General features: G+C 42.8%; 1 protein-coding gene across 1 annotated transcript in view; it reads right to left on the minus strand.

Annotated features, from left to right (window-relative positions):
• Positions 1-18,691, minus strand: part of LOC8043725 (atrial natriuretic peptide receptor 2) — a 122,721-nt gene that overhangs the window by 84,038 nt on the left and 19,992 nt on the right. The window lies entirely within an intron of this gene.

Consider the following 18,691-nt stretch of genomic DNA (forward strand, 5'->3'; position numbering starts at 1 on the left):
TGATGTGAAAAGCAAGGAAGCTCTAAGGACGTCTTTTCTTTCTTTGCTCGAGTTCGTGTTAATAGGTGGCTGAGGCAAGGTCTTACTTAATTCAACTCGCCCTTTAATGCGCACCCAATTTCCTTTTTTTTCTAGATGAGAATTTCTTTTTCACGTGCTTCTTTTATTCGTAAGAAACTATACAACCCTTTTTTATTTCCTTGATAAGGAAAGAAAACACGTAAGATTGCGAAGGGCAATTTACGTAATGAAGATGATACGACGCGTGTCAGCTCAGATCATAGATCGTACAAAATCTCTTGTTTAGACGTTTTTACTCAGTTTCAAATTGATCTACAAGTGAGCTTAGCAGGTATATGCCTCATAATTCACTGACGTATTACAAATGCCAACTATAAAACAAAAACTGATGCTGTACGGCTTTTATGAAAGGTTATTAACTATTACCAATGTTTACGGAACTCTCAGTAGTACGGTGCGTGCCTATTGGATCTTGGGGGTATTTGAAGTTGCGCCCCGATGAATTAAGAAATATCTTGCCTACTTTTGGTGTTCTGGAGGTGCCGCTGAGTCATAAATGGCCATCTTTATATTTTTGTTTCACTGGCATAGATATAATGTGAGTTTTAGATAATAAGTTTGTTAAATATTTTTGCCTTAAAAAGAAAAATTATTTTGTAAATTGAGAGTAAAAATTTGAACACATTCTACATTTCAGTCGCCTGGACATCAGTAAAGAATCTCTTACATAATATATAACTGCGAAACCAAGTCATTCATTTGTTGACTTACCGTTGAAGGATCTCCTATGGATAAACGTTAGCATTTTACAAAAACGGTTATTACAAATTAAAATTGACAAAAAACCAATAAAAAAACACGCGAAATAAATTTTTGTTTTAAACAATAAAAAAACTTCTCGCCCTGTTAAAAAAAAAAAAATTATCACCACGTTTGACACACTTACCCTGTTAGTGTTTTCTTTGAACAATTTATTATTTAATTTTCCCCAAAGAAACGTAAGGGCGACACGTAACCTGATTTGTATACTAATTTATTTGATCAGTGACGTGAAATTTAAGTTCTTACATCAAGGATCTTTTTTTTTTTTTTTTTAACTTCCGACATATACGCGTGTTTGTTACTTCTCTTGTCGACTGTTTGTGCTAACCTTTTATCACAATACTGCAGCCTACCGTCTAAAAAACCCGTGCATCTACTTTCCTGCACAACACCTCGAAGAGCCAATCACCGCAACTCACGGCGGCAGCTCAGCAAATAACGAAGCCGAAATATAGGTTTAGACCAAAAAAACGCAGTCTGAGTTGTGACACTAAGCGATGCAAAACATATATTTCGGCATCGTCATTCGCTTAGCTGCCTCTGTAAGTTTCCGTCATTGGCTCTCCAAGTGTTGTGTGGGAAAGTAGACGCACGGGCTTTTTTGGAGTGCATGTTCCTCAGTCGCGTAAAAGGCACAAGACTTAGCTAAGTTTTTGTCATTTGTAGGTAGGCGGTACATTTATTATTTTAGTTCCTCTTCTAGCAATGGTATCTCAGACTTTCCAACAGAGAACTGTTAGAAACGTGTACGATTTTGTTGAAGACACTAGCCCTAAGTGAAATATGAGTACATACACAAACTAAATAACAAAATATTAATTAGCTGTAACCTTATTCGTATTCCTTTCATCTGTGGTCCTCCTTGTGACACTAGCATTGAACTGATGCCGTGACATCTCATGATGTACGCGGTCTTTTCCGCTGCGTGTTAAAGCACAATAAAAGCGTAAATTTAAACCTATACGGAGAGAAAGTCATCTGCTTCTTGTGCAGGGGCTACGGTGACGTCAGAACAGCGCCGAGGTTTGATTGTCCTCGATGGAAATGACAGTGGGTACACCTCAATGCTAGATGCCGCAAGGTCCACCCACTTTTTTTTTTCCATTCAGTCAATAAGAGCTCGGCGTTCTGACATCATCGCGACCCCTGTGCAAGAAGCAGACGAACTTGCCCTCCACATTGCCGATAATCTGGTACCAATCGACTTAAGTCGCTTCACACTGCCGTTTCTCCAGCGGTAACAAAATGTGTGACTGTAATCACACAGAACAGAGTTTAAAATTTAGTATTTTTAGCGTAATACTGATAAAAAAAATCGTATTGCTTAACGAAATAATTCTTTCTGCGAAAGACCAGCAATGGCGAATTATATTCCTATTTGTAGCCATGACATTTCCAGCAACTCACTAGGGGTCCGCCTTCGCGATTATGTACCCGGAGGTACTCTTGCATTGCACGAGCTCGCATGCTCGGCAGGCAATCTGTTCAAAGCGCGGAGTTTGTTCTTCTATATCTTACAACGTTCAAGCTTAAAGTGACACAGGAGCGTGATAAAGGCTCATAATTTGCGCGTGAAACGTCGGGAAAGCGTTACTGCCGCAAGAGATACGAGTTCATGTATTGAGTTACACGCAACCCGGGCAGTATCACTGTACAGCTTCCGCTGAAGTCACCAGTGGCACTGCTGCACGTGTGCACGGTTGTTGAACGACCCGTCACCCGGAAAGCTGTCAGTTCTGCTACGGCGGCTAATATGAAGGCACCCTATTGAAAAACACAAAAGCCCATCATGATATTGCTGTCAGACTGGTGGCGCGGAGGAAAGCGTCACAGATGTGTGGTATGTCGATCGCTGTGACACGCGCGGGTGTCATGACCGTACTGCGAGAAAAATCGGCGAAGTGATTTCTTGTTCTCAGTAAAAATATAAGTGGCTAGGCGAGAAAAAAGTAAACAAGAAGTGTGGAGTATATAAGCGTGCCAAACTGTACTATTGTCAGCCTGTTTTAGAAACATGCGCCACTCTTGAAACCTACAAAGCCAAGAAACTACTTGCTAAAATTTAGAAATTAAAAATTCTCTCTGTACGATCTCAAAGTTCATTGACCTAGACTAGGAGGATTTTTGCTTTTCATTGAGATGTGCACTCCGGTCCTCCCCAGATGATCCGTGACTTATTTCGGCTGCACCGAGAAAAACCTGTTCGGTGGCGGGGGCATGTAAGTCGCCAGCAGAGGTCACTACGTTATTCCAATTTAATCACATAGTAAATAAAGAAGTGTTAGCTGCAGTACTAAAGATGTAAAAAGTATGCAGACGCAAGAGACACGTGAGAGAGCACGTAAGCAATTGCTCAGTCCTGAGAAAGTACACACACCAAAGAAGCCTCTTGGAACAAAGCTGCCGCCAGCCATTCAAATCAATATAGAAGTAAAGCACTCAAAAGATCGATTCCATACGTAGGTGTCAGTGTACGCACACACGAGTCTTAGAAGCTTCCGATGTAGGCGTTGGCTTTTTCAGACGCGGATCGGCTTTAGTAGACTATGACTGTTTTTAATGCGTTTCTTTTTTTTAAACTTGTGCAGCCGTGTAGCACCATCACGCTGAAAAGAACAATATGCAGAACAGGGTTCGAGAGCCTGAGGACACGTGCATTGATACGAATCATAAACTGCTTTTCGCACCGTGGCATGAGAGAGCTGATGTGTTCTGTTTTCGAGACATCATTTGACAGGGGACAGGGGTAGAGAAACAAGCAGCAGAAAAGCCTGACGTTCAAATGTAATGCTGCGTCTCTCGCAACTCCACAAAATGGCCTTCAGTGTACACAAAGCCGCCTGAAAACGGCGACGTTGAAAGAGAGATAACTTTAGATGGAACGTGACGCTTTTCTCCGTTATGTGTGAACGTTTCCACGAGATGTCGATTCTTATTTTCTCAAAAACTTTCGTGTTCTCTTTTCGGAAAGTCACCGAAATCGACGTCATCAAGTATTCAAAACACGAATTTTAAAGGTCCTCCTTCGACTAAAGCGAAGCACAAGAGGTAGAGCTTGAAGAAAAGGCGAAAAAATATCGTTGTGTTTTCATCATAGCCGCGAAACACAAACTGTACTGAGACAAGCTGCTCGAATCACCCAAAACCCCCCGCCTCCCCCCCCCCCCCCTCTCCTTTTTCCCTCCATTCTTCTTTTTGTAACCAAGAAGGGTGGGTGTTGTTTGCACTAGAGGAACGAGGTTTTAAGATTACCATAGTTCCTACATTCACAATAAAAAGTCCACCCGCGTTAAAAAAGTAGGATGTTTCTACAAGAAGCCGCTGGATTTACAGCAACCTAATAGTAATACCAGCTGATTCATATTCCCATTTTGTATATATATTATATTTTGTAGGTAAAAGACGTACCTCGAACCGATTTGAAAAGTTTCAAAACAAAGTGCGAGTCGCGGATTGGGTCTAAGTCAAACCTTTCTGAGTAAGGCCGATACGTCGGCTCGCACTATATTATAAAACTTTACAAATCGATTCAAGGTACGTCTATTTCTTATCTACTTTTTGGCACCCTACGCAGCATATTTCCCCACTACATACTGTATGTAAATACATAACAAAATAGTAAATGATCGAACGCAGGAACGTTTATGGAAACGAAAACATCGCCTTAAAACAACATTGAAACATTCCTTCTCAACAGTTTCGCCGAGATCACCCGGCTTCTTCAAAACTTTGACATAAAACTTAAATATCAAGTCAACATTCAGTGGCCATTGGGAGAAGAAAAAAGAAAAGAAGGCAAGGGCATGAAAGAACACACACAGGCATACACAATCATAGGAAAGCAAGCACAATTAAGCATTACAAGGCAGGCAAAAAAGACAAGGTCCAACAAACTGCAATGAAAAAAAATATATTGTCACAACCCGAATAGGGTGTCTGCCAATGCCACAAAAGAGCAACACTAAACAAACAAAAATATACAAGAAATACGTATGCAGTCGGTCGTTTTCCTCGTTGCTTTTAGGATCATAATTATATAATCGAGAACAAGCCATGCAAATAGACAATATACGCTCGAAGACTCGAACTGTGCTTGATGTTATGCCACAGGGTCACATACTAGGGCCTCTACACTTCAAAGATTACCTTAACGATATTGTAAATATTAGCCGTACAGCCAAATTTGGCTGTTTGCCAGACAGCCAAATAAAAGAGAGCAAGTTGTTTTGTTTCGTTATTAGACTGCGAAAGTTGGCGACAAGAAAGGACGGCTGACCAACCTTCTCAATGGGACTCGATTTGAAAAGGCTGCCGATTGGTTACGTTCGAAGAATTATCATTTTGACAGGGATACGTCGTCCTCGACCCACATTTTAGGCGATGTCAGGTTTGATAAACCTAAATTCAATCGTCTATAGGAGATATAACATTTCAAGTGTCTCGGCGTTGTATTTTTCTCCAATATATCATGGCAAAATCACGCTAACCACTTACTAACATAAATAGCTCAAATTACTGGGTAGTTGGTCGCATCAGACACCTTCTGTCTACGGGAATTAGGTTGCTTTTTTAATAATTCAATTTTTGTACTCACATTTAAACTATTGCCAATTGATGGAGCCAACTATATTTTCAAGCCTACAGCGTGTTCACTAAATGCAAAATAAATATACACGGCACATCATTAACGCGCTGTTTGGTACCTCAAGTGCGATTATCTTCCATCGTTCCCGCGTTTTCAGAGGCTACAGACTATATAAATATCGTGTGAGCGTCCGCTTTAAATAAAAAAAAAAAAACATAAACAAGAATATCAATAATATACGTTATCTGACACAATTGCAAATAAAATTTTTAAGCTATTCTACAAGATATAAAGATAAATGGACAGTACCTACAACTCGACTGAAGTCCGGAAAATGATGTCTTTGTTATTCATTGCCATCTCTATAAAAAAGCTATCAATTTGTTAATTTTGATATATGCACAGGCAGGTACACTGAGCTTCGCGCAGTGTACGAAAACATGAACACCTTTTTTTTTCTGCTACTGAAATATGCGAAGTTTTTTATGGTTGGTTTTTTGTGTTCAGATATTTAATCACTGCGTCTTAGTGTAGGCCAACGTCTCTGCTGTCTACTTTTTTTGTGGCTTTCGTTGATTTTGTGATAAGAGTTCTTTGTATTACTGTATATTTCGTGTGTTATTTATTTTACTTTTTTTACCCCTGTTTTGTATTTGAGGGGGGCTGAGGACCAGTCAAGCCGCTCGGACAGCGTTTTATTCTCAGCTGCCACCATGCATATACACATGATAAATACTACTACTACTACTACTACTATGCACGTAGCAGAGCGCTTTAAAAACTACAGAATACACAGAAAGAATAAAACACGTGAATGACGAACTGTGTGTGTCTGTGTTCGTCCTTCACGTGTTTTAATCTTTGTGTGTATTCTGTACTACTACTATTATCATTATTATCATTATTATTATTTTCGCTGCTGACCTCCGCAAGAAGTACGTCGAGCTGCTACTGCGTGCCTCCGCATTGGAACTTTTCGTCTGCCACCCGGCAACAAGCGTCGCAGCCACATCGGAACCGCAGCGTCACGGGACCTCATGCGAAGAACGGGCAAGAAGCGCCCGCTTTTGTATTCGCCGACGTGGCGAGCTGCGTTGCGTTAGTCCGGATGAGCAGCCAGTGATCCATTCCCAAATGATAGTGCCCCGATTTTGAAGGGGAAAGCCCGCACGGGTGGTCGCCCTTCCAGACACGACGAAGGTGAGTCTACCGAGTTTTAATATTTTGGCTGGTCGTGGCTACCGCTGAAGGGTTTGCGATGGACTGCCTTTTATGCTCAAAGACTCTCCCTTCCGATGGGAAATGCTTAACTTGTGTCGAATGCGAATACTCCTACCATTTGGGATCATGTGCTGAAGTGGCTGAGAAAACGTTCAAAACTATGGGCCCTGCGAAACGCGAGAAGTGGAAGTGTAAAACCTGCCGCCACAGGGACTCTCGCTTGGGTCAGGAATGTAGTCAGGTTGACTCGCAAAGTCGTGGTGGCGGTTCGACGACTCTCAATGAGGTGAATAGAAAAATTGATGTTTTATTGTATATTAGGTCGAGTGTTGATACGTTGCTACCTTTGCCGGCTAAGGTCGAGGAATTGCTGGCCCTTAAGCCCCCTATAGAAGACCTAAAGGATCAAGTCGGCAAACTCCCAGCATCAGTTGAATTATGTTCTGCCCAGTACGATGCAGTGTTGGAGTCGATCAAGAGTAATGACGAAAAGACCGACCGTCTTGGGGGGAACTGGTGGAAGTCAGGAGCACTGTTGCGGAGCAGTCTCGCACCATTCAGCAGGTTCAGAGCGACCGAAGTGATACACAGACGTTAGCTAATAAAACTACTATAGAAATACACGGTATGCCAGATAGCCAAAATGACAATCCTGGTCTGCTTTTGAACCAGATTGCAACAAGTTTAGAGCTCCCCGCCCCCCCCCCCCCAACAAAATGACGGAACTTCACTCTATTGCCTGCCGTCTGGAAGGGGAGCCACTGCACCTATCCTTGTAAGGTTCACGTCGAGCTGTGTCAGAGATAGGTGGATGAATCACCGCAATCGACTACGGGAATCTTCGCCTACAAATCTACTTTCCCTCGTTTTAGAGCGCAGCTCTTAGGGGCCCGTTTCCGGCTTGAGCGGCGTCGCCGTCGGCGTCGGCGTAACCGCGCGGTGCATCATGGGAAATGTCCCATAATGCACCGCGCGAGCCCCCCACCGGGGTCACGTGACCTCGTGGGAGGTCACGTGACCCCCGAAGTCACGTGACTCCCCTGAGGTCACGTGACCCCCTCTTCGAGGTCACGTGACCCCCGCCGATGTCGCGTGACCCCCCGATGTCATCGCCACTGATAACGTCACCGGCATCCACATCGTCATCGTCATCATCACTGATGACGTCACCGGCATCCACATCGTCATCATCACTGATGACGTCACCGGCATCCACATCGTCATCGTCATCATCACTGATGACGTCACCGGCATCCGCATAGTCATCGTCATCATCACTGATGACGTCACCGGCATCCACATCGTCATTGTCATCATCACTGATGACGTCACCGGCATCCGCATCGTCATCGTCATCATCACTGATGACGTCACCGGCATCCACATCGTCATCGTCATCATCACTGATGACGTCACCGGCATCCACATCGTCATCGTCATCATCACTAATGACGTCACCGGCATCCACATCGTCATCGTCATCATCACTGATGACGTCACCGGCATCCACATCGTCATCGTCATCATCACTGATGACGTCACCGGCATCCGCATCGTCATCGTCATCATCACTGATGACGTTACCGACATCCGCATTGCCATCGTCATCATCACTGATGACGTCATCAGTGACGTCACTGATGTCGTCACCGGCATCCGCATTGTCATCGTCATCATCACCGATGACGTCATCAGCGACGTCACTGATGACGTCACCGACATTCGCATCGTCATCGTCATCATCACTGGTGAAGTCATCAGTGACGTCACTAATGACGTCATCGGTACCCGCATCGTCATCGTGGCTGATGACGTCATCAGTGACGTCAGTGATGACATCATCGGCATTGGGGGTCACGTGACCCCCAAGGTCACGTCACCCCCCCCCCCCGGCCTGGTTAGTTTAACCCCCCCCCAGTGCCCTTCCCTCCTCCTCAAGAGCTGCGCTCTAATTCGGCGTTACAGGAAGTTGTAAGCGGCTTTAATTTTTTTTTTATGAACATCTTTCCCGAGTTTGCAGAGAGCTCTTTTGGAAGGCGAGAGTGAGGGGCAAGAAAGTGAATTACAAGTTTGTTTGGGTTAAGTCTGGAAATATTTATGCAAAAAAGGCCGAGAAAATGGACATTGTCCGTACCAACAGTGTCCGGGATCTTGAAAAACTGTTAGATGATCATGGCAGTCACTTTCAATAAGTGTGAGAATTTCGATGAGTTTGAGCAGTTGCTCACGACACCTTTTAAGTAATTTGCCGTTCTTAATATTAATAATAGAAGTTTCAAAAAACACTGGGAACACTTTCGAGCGTTGGTTACTAAAGTCTCCTCTCGAATTGACGTGTTTGTCTTAACGGAATTGTACGTTCCAGAAGCTTTGCGGAATCTTCTCAAACTGTCGGGTTATAAATCCTTTTAGTTTTCTCGTCAGCTATCAATTGGAAGTGGGATCATGATTTACGTAAAAAATGAATGGCTGGTTTCAAGACAAGATGTAACTTTTAATTACGCTGTACGTATTTTGTTAAAACCTGAAAGTTCTAACCACTCTCTTGATCTCGTGGCTTGCAATAGACCACCCTCCAAAAGTACAAGGCAATTTCTTCTAGAACTTAAGGACACCCTTTTCGCGATTGGTAGTCAATGTTTTGTTTTGCATAGTAGGGGACATGAATACAAATCTCCTGAAATATGACAAGTCGCAAGTATGTGATTACTTAAACATTCTCGCTAGCGTAGGTATTGAAAGTACCATCAGTGTTCCTACTCGAGAGGAATTGATGGCCGGTAGGCTCGTGTCGTCCTGTATCGATCACATTCTGGTCAGGACGTTTGACGTAATGGTAAAGTCAGCAGTAATCACACAAAAATTGTCTGACCATTAATTTGTTGGTTGCCAAATAATCTGGCAGTTGTTTCCAATGGTGGAAAAACCATTCGAATTACAGATCAAAATATACTCGATAGCCTGGTATCGTGCTATGATGGGTGGTTCCCGTTTCGACCCATTCCCAAAACAACCTTCCCGTTTGTACCTTCCCGTTTCGACCCGTCTCAAAACGACCTTCCCGTTTCATCCTTTCCCATTTCGCCCTTTCCAGAGACAACCTTCCCGCTTCGGCCATCGTTCAGTTAGTTTGTATTGTTCGTTAACAGTTGATTAGGTTCAAGGGTCCAGTGTCTGTTCTCCTTGCTCACATCACTTGTCCCTCTCCCTAAACAACTTCGGAGACAGGGCACCGTAAGATAAACGCTGTGTCAGGAAGGGCTCACCTGAACATTTACAACTTCATCGACCTTCAAACGGGATGATCCTTGAGAAGGATATCGCTGCAGCAGCTTGCAAATGGTGGTGCCGTGCGGGCCAGGTGACCGCCGCGAACTATCACAATTGCAGTGCCGCCTTTCTGATGGCGCGATTTTCCTTCTCGACTTCCTCAACCAAGGCGATAGCATTTTGTGGTTTATGATTTTCGGCTGCGTACGTGACGGTTCTGTGTTTGAACTTGTAAAAAAATGAAGCCGCAATCATATGCCCGTCAGCCTGTTGGATTCATCACTTTTCAAAAGTATCCCGTTCATTATAAGGAAGTTTTAGAATAACCTACGTAAGCGCTTTGGGTAACCTAAAAGTAGCGTCGCGATATGAAAACTTAGGCAACGCTAATTTTTGCTTACTCAAAGTGCCCTTGCCTGCGTTACTCTAAGACTTCATTAGGTGCTTTCGTAGACCACGTTTCCCTTTTCGCTAAGCCCTCCGCAACGAAAAAGCCGCTACTGCGCCTGCGCGCGGATGGCCTTGACTGTGGAGTTCTGGGTATCGTAGCGGGTTGCGAAGGAGCGTCGCGTGACTTCGAAAACGGTCTACGAAAGCTCCCTGTTATTGTACAGAGCGCGAAACCGTTAGCGCGAACAAGTGATTGTTGGTTTTAGCTGTTTATCTACAAAAAAATCAGAATACTACCATCAATATTATTAGTGTGTTTGAAAGTGCTCATCTGGGCCACTAACCTAAGCGGTAAAATGGGATACCTTCTAATACCATTTTCAAGTAAAAGTCGAAAAATCGCCAAGATCGTGTTCGTGGTAACGTTTTCGCGCAGTGTACATAGTCCATTTCGTATTTACAAATTTTGGGGATCATCTTGAAAGAAACATTTTTTAAGTGGTTCAAGTAAAAATATATTTCCTTGCAGCTTGTCTGAACGTATTTCATATTTTAATAATACGTTTACAAGCAAAAATATTTCACAACATAACTGAATTGCTCACCTGCACCTTTATATTAATTGCATTAACATGATTTCGGGACATATTCTTATGAAGAAAAACTTCGCAATCCAGGATTAGGACGATGGACACTTTTTGCGAAGAGGCTGAGATGCGCGGGGTTTTATACCAATTTGGCAGGTTCAAACGGGACGAATCCAAACGTAAAAAATTTCTTGGCTACGGGTTCAAATATGAAGGGCGTTTCGGGAACGGGTTGAAACGGGACAGGTTCAAACGAGAAGGTTGTTTCGGAATGGGTCGAAACGAAACGGGACGGGTTCAAACAAGAAGGTCTTTTCGGGAATGGGTCGAAACGGGACGGGTTCAAACGGGAAGGTCGTTTCGGGAATGGGTCAAAACGGGACGGGTTCAAACGGGAATGGGTTGTTTCGGGCTACACCCCCTATGATTGGGCATCTTTTCTTGATTCTGTCTCTTCTTCTGATGTTTATTCCAAATTCATGCTTGTTCACGACTCATTTAAGGCTAAGGCGCAGCGCACAGTCGTGTTTAGAAAGCGAAGGCAAGAGCACGTAAGAGCACGTTTGGTTGAGCTCTCAAATTTTGGCTGCGATCTCAGATAAAGGAAAGTCGTGGATATGCTTTAAGCGGACACCTAAAAAATGTTAAACTACGAGCGGAGTTTTGTGCGGCTACACTCTCAGAAATGCCTGCGCGTCTACTTACCCGCAAAACACTCAAAGAGCCAATCATTGCGATCTAGGAAATCAGCTCAGCGAATGATGGGGCGGAACAACTGTTTAGACCTTAAAATTAAGTCTGCGCTGTGGCATTACGCAATGCAAGCACGATGCTTTGCATTGCGTAATGCCACAGCGCAGACTTCATTTTTAGATCTAAACAGATGTTCCGCCTCATCATTCGCAGAACTGATTTCCTAGATTGCAATGATTGGCTCTTTGAGTGTTTTGCGGGTAAGTAGACGCGCAAGCTTTTCTTAAGAGTGTAGAAACAAAGTAAATGCCCTTGTTCGATCAGCCAAATGAATTTATTTTCAGAAAAAGTTATCGGAAAATCGTTCTAATATCGCAGAAACCTGGTCTCTAGTAGATGGTCTTCGAGGCTATCAATGCCGGCGCTCTCTTGATGACATGATGGTTAAAACTGTTTAAGATAATATTTCAACGGTTCCGTAAAACGTGACCCGTTTTTTTTTTTTTTTTTTTTTTTTTTCATCTTCATTTGAGCAATCAGTAAGTTTGCCCGTCGAGGAGGTGACCTTGAATGAGTCAAATAGAGCGTCGGCTTTTTTCTGCAACACGAACGAGACAGGTTTGCGGTCGATTTTATTCAGTTTGAAATGTTGTAGATCTCCTGGGGCTGACGAAGTCACAGTCGGTTTTCTTCAAATGAACTTTAATTCCTTAAAATACGTGATTCTTTTTATGATCAACAGTTTTATTAAGTTGCCATAAGTTTCGGAAGAGCTGAAAACTGCTATTGTGCGGCCGGTTTTTAAAGGCGGCAAACCGTCGAGGATGGAGAATTATCGCCCTATATCTATATTGCCAGTTTTGGGACACCTTTTAGAAAAACACATTTTCCACATTATGAGTAGATTTTTGGACAGTTACCCACTGTTAACTGATTCGCAATATGGTTTTGTTCCGGGAAGGGGGGCGCAATTGCTCTTAGATGACGTCGCCGATTATTTGCACTCTGCGTTCCATCATATGTTTTCCTGTGCCCTTTTTTAGACGTTTCCTTGGCGTTTGAAACGGTGAATCATCCTATTCTGTTGAGTAAACTGTTTAAGTACGGCTTCCCCGGGCCTTTTTTTAAATTGCTCTCGGACCTTTTATGGTCGATCGCAGCGAGTGCGAGTAGGTCTACAAACGAGCGCCCTTGTAACCTTTGAGCGGGTGTCCCTCAAGGCTCCGTGCTATCGCCTTTGCTTTTAACATTCATATCAACGATCTTGCTTCTGCGATTCCTCAATGCTCATGTTTCCTATACGCCGACGATGCTTTACTGATTTCTGGACATATCACATTTGACAGCGCATTAAATATATTACAATCAATTGCTAATAAAAATAAAGCTATCGACTGGTGTGCCTCCAATCACTTAAAGGTTAATTCGGCGAAAACTCATCTGATATGTTTTCGAAACCCATTAAAGAAAGGGTTCATAAACAAACCTTTCTTCTTGCATGGAGCAGACTGTGTCGGTTGCAACGCAGTTGCAACCGACCAGCGCTAAATACATGGGCATCATTTTCGAATCAGATTTCTTATGGAACATACAGTTCTGTCGCCTATGTCGTGTGTTGCGAAATGTAGCTCGTTTATTGTACAATATTAAAGCTTTTTTGCCCTTTCATGTTAAAAAAAATGCTCATTCTTTCCGTAGCATACGTTGTTCTAAGGTACGGAGTGACCGTGTTTGCACATAGTTCGGGGCAGTGGCATTCGAAAGTGGACAGTATTGTGACGTCTATTTTGAAAAGTGTTGCTTGCAAGTCTGTTTTTTCAGACATAACAATTATTTTGCATGACCTGGAAATGCCCGATTTCTATTCATTGTTCAAGCAAACTGTGACACTTCGATATATTTGGACCGATAACCTCAAGCTTCCAAAACAGGAATCCCGCACCCTCAGGCAGGCCGAGCGTTTCGAAACGCCGTGTTATTTCCCTAGGTACGGGAGGACAACACGAGCTAATTATGTGCCAGATGTTTTCAATAGTCTTCCTGACTCAGCTTTTTCGCTTGATTCAAAAACAAAAGTTGAAAAAATGGCTCCGTTCAGTTATGTCGGACACAGCGTAGTGTTCTTTGTCTTCGAGTGTGTTCTACGATATGTATTTATAAAATATAATTATGAATATTTTCTGATTTATAGTTTCGAATCTGTGTGTGTGTATGTGTGGGAGAGGGGGAATGGGGGTGATGAAGTATCGGATAGTAAGCATGTTCCCCGAAGCCACTAGGTTGCTACTCCATTCGACAATTTCCCGGGTCCCCGTCCCACAAGCCATTGCAGGCTTGTGGGAAGGATTGCACACATGTTTTTTGAGTGGTCAATAAATTATTAATATTATAATAATAATAATAATAATAATTATTATTATTATTAATATTATTGATATTATTACTTTCGTCAGCATATGGGCGGAGAGGGGTCCCTAAGGCAGCCGACATGACAAAGAGAGTTGGGGGCGGTGGCGGCGAGCAATGGTGGAGGTTTTTAATGAAGATGTTTGGGGCGTCCTTGGAGAATAAAAAAAAAAAACTAATCCTTGCAAATTGAGCAGCTTCATTCAAGAAACAAAAGAAGCAAACAAAACGTAAAAAAAAAAAATTGGTTTTGCGTTTGCCAGTTATAGACGTTTGCAAGTAGCCGCGCTTCGAGAGCTAGTCTGGCTACCGATGGAAAACGGTTTGTTTGGGCGCAAGTTTTGAAACCGTGGGTACGTCACATCAATGCCTGACTATCAGACGATATAGACATACCAGCAGCAAGATCGCGGCGCCCAGAGTCCGTTCTTGCAAACGTCTAAAGACAATTGCAAGCAGGGCGCCTCACTGGTGTCTTATGCGTGCAAGCATGTGCAGCATGCGCGAGAACCTGGATTTGTCAAGCTTGCAGTTACACTCACTTACCCTGACGAGCAGAGACACGGGGCGGCTAGGTGCCCTGTCTCTTGGCGATGTGTGGAATCAAAAGCGTCGCTGTGGTCGGCCTTCCATGATTGGCCGAATGTTGATTAGGACATCAGGAAAGGTTTTCTCGTCGACAGAAATAATAGATAATAGTAATGTAAGAACTTCAACCTTGACGGTGTTGGCAGTGTTGGTTTCAGTGGGCAGTGATCTCAAGCTTCCACCATGCGAATTATAAACACCGTCGAACTTCTTGTTCGTGAGGTAATGACGTCCCGAGAGGAAACCATAGGAGGGTGCCACCAAAACATCTCGCCGCTAAAAGTATTTTGTCTTCAACGCTGTAAACCAAAACACCATATTCAAGGGTTGTTTTTTTTTTTGGTTTTTTTTTTTGCGCTTTAGTTGCTGGAGGGTGATTCTATCTAAATGCACCGACTATTGCAGCAAATTTATTTATTTATATAATTTTAGTTTTATCTTCTTGTATTATATAAATATTTTTATTTATTTATGGCTTTTTTATGTTCCTCTTTGTGACATTGTTAACATGATTTCCTTAGTTCTTCATATTCCCTACGAAAGTCACAAAGAAGATATCCCACCCACCCTCACACCCTAAATGAAAGCGGTCGCCGCTTGAAACTTCAGCGAATTAAACGACTTTCCTGAATCTCCTTGACCTCCGTTTTACATAAATATATATATATATACGGAAAGCAGACTTGTACGTCGTTCAACTACTCTACTGAAGTTACTGTAGTTTAATGACTTTTCTGAGTAGTTTAGTAACTTTCAATTACATTTTTATTTCAGTGATTAGTAGTCTACTTTAATTACCTTTTCTGAGTAACTTCCACTTAAATTGCAAATTACTTTGGAATTTTAGTGGTTGTTTTTCCTATCAACAAACATTCCTGCATAAAAAAGATAAGATGTTGGAAGATCAGTTGATATCTGCAAAGAGGGGGAAGCATGGGGCATAGGAAAGGGGGGTGAAGGAGAAAGTGGTTTGGAGAGTCGGAAACCCCTTAAAGTTTCACCAGGCCCCCACTGCGACAACCCTGCTACGAGGCGCGAGGAGCGAAAAGACACGACGCATGAGAGGCCAAGTAACTGTGGGATTAGCGCCCAGGACTGCAGTTTCTTTGTGTCCCGAAGCTCAAGTAGACGACCCATTTGATGAAAGGGCTGGTCCCCGCTTCTCCCCAACCTAGAAACTCTCGCCCACTACAGGACGTGCTCTCAGTGCACCCTCACTCAAAGGAAGCAACAAAATGCAGCACCTGATCTGAAGCTCATTTGGTGCTCCCGTAGTTTGTGCTGTAGTCGGAGAATCACTTGCTAAACGGCAACACAAAGGAAATTTTTTTTTTTTGCTTTGCCTTTCCTCCCAAAACATAAAATATTCAGATCTTCAAAGATTTTAAGATAGTTCCAGAAACCTTACTAATTCCCCCAACATTTTTATATAAAAATAATAAACAATCAGTGTTGGAAAGTACTTTAAGTACATGGTACTTAAAGTACTACTGTTTAGAAAACTTGTACTTTACTTGAAGTACATTCTCTGGGCATGTACTTGTACTTTACGAGGAAAGTGAAACTCCCGACTTCAATGTACAATCCCCGAATTTAAAAACAAAAAAAAATGACGCATCGTCATGGGAAAACACCCTCTTTCAAGACGGCTATGGCGGCTATAAGACCGACACAAATAAGTTGTTTATAAGCTGAGTGTGTCAAATAGCTCGTCAGCAAGAGTAAAAGTACTACTCTGTGGTGACTTGACTTTATACAATATTTGCTGCCATTTCCGTAAAAAACTGATGCACCTCTGATCACCTCTGGAGCAATGCGTACGAGTTAAAAAAACACAAAAAAAAACACTATATAGCGAATCAAGCGGCGTCATGAAAGTTCCTGTTAAAAGTACTGGTACTTTACCTTGAAATGTATTTATAGTACGTTACTTCAAGTACATTGCACCGGATGAACTTACTACTTTACTTGAAGTACATAACCTCTAATTTCCTTTGTACTTTACTTCAAGTACTTTTTAGATGTACTTTACGCAATACTGTAAACAAGCAAACACTGTCTAAAAATCAAACTCAGGTACTGATAAACCTCAAAGTAGAAATGACACATTTGCGGTACGTCATTGACCAAACAAACAAGAAAGAACAACACAATTAGGCACGCAGACGCAGGCCCAGCTAATAAAGCATTTCTTTGAATAAAACAAAAAAAAAGCAATTTGATTTATATTTGGCTAGCACAATTTCGCTAACGGATCGAAACCTATGCACTTTCTTTTTACCATAACGAAACATTTAAAAGTAACTTCAAAGTAACTTCAAAAGTAATTCACTACTTTTTACGGTAATTAGTAAATTTCTCAATTACTTTCCATTTGAGTAATTTCTACTCTACTCAATTTACTTTTGAGGTCAATACTCAGTAACTTAACTTAATTACTTTTTTAGTAACTTGTGCGTGTCTGACGGAAAGCAATGTAGATGTTGGCGCTGTAACATTGCCGGCTACTTCATATTACTTGTAGCACAAAATAATTTAGTAAAGACTGCATGTTATGTTACTTTATATTTCGCCAACCGCTCTTGCACTGCCGAAATGTCAAAGAATCGCTTTGTTTAACTGAAAATAAAACATCTGAAGTGCCTCTGTTGATGCACTCAAGACTGCGTTGTGTATAGCGGTGTCGAGCTTGCTCTAGTATCGTAAGCAATATTACTCAATTGCAACAGTAACATTATATACTAGTCAGTTTTGTAACATTCATGTTTCACAAAACGTTTTAGGTAGTGCCCTAAGCTTTGAAGCAGGGGGCAGTGGGCATTGCACAATGTAATTCTATTATATAAGGAATCGCGAAAAACTGAGGCGACGCCTTCTATGTAACGTAAGGTTTCTCCCTGTGCCAGTTGTTAAGGCACTGTTTATGAGAGCTGATTTATGCAAAGGCACCACTGCTAGCAGCTATTTCAATACCAAAAACTACTCAAATACGAGCCAGCAACAAAATAAAGAAACGTCGCGCTACCTCCAGCATTTTGACAGTGGGACTTTAACAATGCTGAAGCACCGCGTACGCCACTCTCGCTTAACACGGGAATCGTGCCCCCTAGCTATTGTCGCGTTCGCCAGCAGATCCTGACTGCTGACTAACAAAGTTTTAGGGAAAACGTATGGCTGCTGACAAGGTGAGAACGGCCAAGGGCGAGCTTCACTTGTCCCATCTTTCCAACTCGAGCTTCCAACCTTCGACAACGCTTCGACGTCTTGTGAGCCTCAAACGTACTCGCACGCCAAAGCAAAAACAAACTACAGCTATACACCAACACAGTATTTGCAAACAAGCCCGCTTTGCCCGCACCAGGTGAGGCCACTGCACGTGCGCACAAGCCAAAATCGCGAGGAGTTAAGCGTTTGCGCATGAGCAGTACCGGCAGGAGTGCCACCGGAATGACGTGACGTCAGTGAGTTGAGTTGGTCTAGACTTTGTTTCAACTTAAATTCAGACGCCATCTAATGCGACGAATCGAGCAGCGTCAGAAGCACTAGACATTGGGCTTTTTGTTATGACTGGTTCAGCGATGATAAAACAGGTGCAGAAAGATGACGAACATTGTTATGGTGCGCTTTTGACGCTTTCTGATTTGAGGTGAAACGAAGTATGGCGCTTTTTGAAGGCCGAGCGTTCTCCTAATTTGTCACAATAGCGGGACGCCAGCAGTGTTTCGCGTCAAGCACTGTGACATACAAAATAACCTCGCGAAAGACAAACTCGAGAAATAAGAACCGGCAGGTTTAAGGATGGGTGCCCTCCTAACAATAATATCGCGTTTTTGTCTTTTCTTGTATTTACGTTCATTTATATACATTTATTCCACTTAAGTTCAGTGCCTCCTGAACGCGGCTAGGCCGAGTATATGTATTACTCGACGCCAGTGACCCGAAACAAAATTATCAACTCCGGGCACTCTGGCCGCAAATGGCGAGTGACCACTCCTCGTCTCCATCGGGATGTCGGTCAGGGGTTTCTTCCAGCAAAGGCTCGCCGAAAAAAAATGTAGTCCAAAATGCGACGAGAGTTGTGCGCCCTCCTGGCCCTCATCCCCAAATT

This window comes from Ixodes scapularis, unplaced genomic scaffold (genome assembly GCF_016920785.2).
Source record: "Ixodes scapularis isolate PalLabHiFi unplaced genomic scaffold, ASM1692078v2 PGA_scaffold0__279_contigs__length_252992795, whole genome shotgun sequence".
Lineage (NCBI taxonomy): Eukaryota > Metazoa > Arthropoda > Arachnida > Ixodida > Ixodidae > Ixodes > Ixodes scapularis.